Below are 3917 nucleotides of genomic sequence, written 5' to 3' on the forward strand. Positions count from 1 at the left end.
ATTCATAACAAGAATTTATAACAAACTTTTATACTTGCAGCTGCATAAAAAGATTGTTCCTCATATATGGCAAGTTGTGTGGAAGTTTACTGTTCTTCTTTGTTAAGTCATGCAATGGTCCCGTTATTTGAGAGAATTTGAATATAAAGCGTCTATAGTATGCACACATGCCAATAAATCTTCTTAGCTCATGTAGATTCCTTGGATTAAGCCATGCTTTTATTACCTCCAACTTTGATAGATCCATACGGATACCATCTTGAGATGTAATATGACCCAAGTATTGAATCTCTTGAAGGAAAAATTCACTCTTCTTTTGATTGATAAAAAGCTTGTTCTCCCTCAAAGCTTGAAAAATCACTTTGAGATGTTTCTCGTGCTCCTCCAAAGACTTGGAGTAGATGATGATATCATCAAAGAACACTCCAGGGAATTTGTGGTAGGGTCTAAATATTTTCTCCAGCAAACAATTGAATGTGGCCGGTGCATTAGTCAAGCCAAAAGGCATGACTAGATATTCATAAAGACCAAATGGTGTATGGAATGCGGTCTTTAGGATATCTTCATTCACTGTCCTTATTTGATGCTAGCCACTTTTAAGGTCAATCCTATTGAAGTAGGTTGAACCTTGTAGCCTATCAAACATATCTTCTACCCATGGTACGAGAAATCTATTTTTGATAGTGACATGGTTTAGCACTCGATAGTCCACACACATGCAGTACCATCTTTCTTTTGCACTAAAAGGACTGGAGAACAAAAGGGAGAGGAATTAGGCCTCACCATAACTTTGTCTACCAATTCTTGTACTTGCCTCATGATCTTCTCTTGTTGAGCTTGGGAAACTCGATAATGAGGCTTGTTAGGTGGTGGTGAGCTTCTTGGTGGATCTCAATTCGATGGCCATCATCCCCTTGTTTTGGAGGTAAGTCCATAGGGATATCATCGATGAACATATCTTGGAATCCCTTTAGAAAATTAGACAAGTCTAACTCTTCTTGCTTCCTACCATTTACATTTGATGAAACATTAGGCCCTTTTAGGGACTCTGACAAAAATCATGTACGCAGAAACTGAGCTTTTCATTGATTTGTCAAAAGCAGGAGAATTTACAAGTGGTATAGTACAACCGAACTCACTAGCGTCTATATACATGCTCTTGTCTCCTTTCAGGGAACTTCATGTTGGTAGCATGCGGTTGAACCATGGTGCACCTAGGATAACATCCTCATGTTGGAGAGGAGAGATGAAAAGTCTTCTTTGTCAATGGAGCTTTGGACATGAAGCCTCAACTTCCCAATCAAGGGAGTAACAGAGCCTTACTGCTCCTTGAAAGCTCCATCAATAGTTACAGTATCTCCCATCTCGAAAGCTTGAATGCCCAACTTAGTGGGTGGCCAACTCTGTTGATATGAAGTTGTGAGTAGAGCCAGGGTCAAACAAGATGAAGTCATCATGCTCCCTTACCTTTCCCAAATCATAGGAGAGAGGTGATCCTTTGCAATGAGCATCCTCTTTTGGAGCTTCAATAGTTGATGCTCTATGAGTCTCATTGCAGGCATTTCTTTTGGGGCAAGAACGGTAGCCATGTCCTTGCTCCCCACACTTAAAACATTTGTGGTCCTTACAAAAAGCTTCAAGCTCTTCATGAGAGAGTTTATTTTTACCTTTGTAAACTCCCTTCTCCTTGGACCAATTGTTGTTGTTGTTGGGATTGCCTTGGGAAGAATTTTGGGCATTGTTTTTCCCCTTTGCATCACTTTTGTCTTTGATTTCCATGAACTTAGCATTCCTTTTAGCTCCTTGCTAGAAATTGATGCGCAAAGAAATTATAGTGTGGTGGATTACTTTGGTAATAGAACCACATCGTTGGGAGTTAACGTACTCGGTCATCTCTTTAGGTAATCTCACACAGAATTTTTGCTTTTGCTTGGCAAAGTCTATCTTTTGAAAGACAACAACCTTGAGATGTAAATCCCAAAACTTGTCCACATACTTGTGGATAGATTAGTGGGAGAGAAGCTTCAAACTCTGCCATTTGGTAAGCACTTTGTCCTTTGCATCGCTTGCAAGGAATTGCTTCATGATGGAAACTCATAGAGTTTTCCATGTCTTTGGGGCTTCGTCATTGCCACGAAGGCTAGCCCACCATTGATGATCCGGTCTTTGGAAGTGCATAGCTACATGGCATAGCTTAGAGGACTCCTTGAAGCCCTCATCTCAACACCTCAATGCAAACTCTACTGAATCAAATGATGACAATCGCCACAGTAACTCCTCAAAAAGAGGCACCTTTGGAGCTGATTTGATGCACCTTGGATCCTTCTCGATGTTGGATTGTGGATGGCCACCAAGGGGCTGATTTGTACTCCCAATACAAGAGGAATTAAGGCCTGAAACGTAGATCTTGATGATGCCGATGATGGACAACAATGGAACACTAGATAACGGCTAGGTAATGGCAGAGGTGAGGACTCAATGGGCTGCCAAAGTATCCGATTGCAATAAGAAACAAGCGAGAGTAGTTTCCGAGCCATTCTGTTGCGGGGAGGAGGGCTGAAAATTGAAAATGTTGGACAAAAATTGTTGGATGAAGGCCAATACTTTGTCGGTAGCACCAAAGGTGCCATCATAAGTGAGAAAAGAGATACTCTTTCCTCCCTCTTTGAACTTCTTGAGCTTTTGGGACCTTTGCCATGCAAGGTAGGATTTGCAATGTCCTCTCCTCTTGTATTCTATAAAAATTCTTGTGTCCATCCAATATGTTTGGGGTGGTCGTGAACCATACTATGTGCTCAAGTGGCCATACAACCCATTTTAGCACATAGTATGGGCCTTGACCGCCCATACCAGTTTGGATGGATATGAAACTTTGTACAAGAAGGATAATGGTACTCATCCTCACCCTTGCAAATTTTTTAAGCCATCCAATATGGTTTGGGTGATCCCAATCCATATTATGCGCTAAAATGGGCCGTTTGGCTCATACAACCCATTTTAGCGCATATTATCGGCCTTTATCGCCCATACTATAGAGGATGGATTTGAAACTTTGTACAAGTGGTAAAATGGTACTCACCCACACCCCCAAAAAGTTACATAGCCATCCAAACTGGTATGGGTGGTCAAGGCCCATACTATGTGCTAAAATGGGTAGTATGGCCACTTGAGCACATAGTATGGTTCACGACCACCCCAAACATATTGGATGGACACAAGAATTTTTATGGATGGGAGTGAGCACCATTTCACCACCCTTGAAAATTTTCATATCCATCCAATATAGTATGGGCGGTCAAGACCCATAATATGTGCTAAAATGTGTTGTATGAGCCATATGGCCCATTTTAGCACATAGTATGGTGTGGGACTGTCCAAACCATATTAGATGGCCATGAGACTTTTTACGGATAAATATGAGTATCACTTATCCACCCCTACAAAGTTTCACAACCATCCAATATGGTATGGACAGTCAAGGCACATACTATGTGCTAAAATGGGACATATGGCTCATATAACCCATTTTAGCGCATAGTATGGGTTGAAACCAGATAAACCATATTGGATGACCATGAGACTTTGCATGAGTGGGTGTGAGCACCATTCATCCACTCCTATAAAGTCACACAGCCATCCTATGTGCTAAAATTGCACATATGGCTCATATAGCCCATTTTAGCCCTTCTATCATGGATTATGATATGATCATCTAGTATTATTGGATCTTTGGCCATGCACATGGGTCTTTATATGGTTGTCTATATTTTCATCGATATGATCAGATTGATTGCCATATGTGCGGACCTTTATATGTTCGTTTACATGGGTATCCTTTTATAATGGATTAGGACATGCTTGTCTATATAGTTTATATATGGGTGTTTACATGGTCCTCTACAAGTTTATCTACAATG

The sequence above is a fragment of the Adiantum capillus-veneris genome, chromosome 20 (assembly GCF_014529385.1).
Source record: "Adiantum capillus-veneris isolate H3 chromosome 20, ASM1452938v2, whole genome shotgun sequence".
Taxonomy (NCBI): domain Eukaryota; kingdom Viridiplantae; phylum Streptophyta; class Polypodiopsida; order Polypodiales; family Pteridaceae; genus Adiantum; species Adiantum capillus-veneris.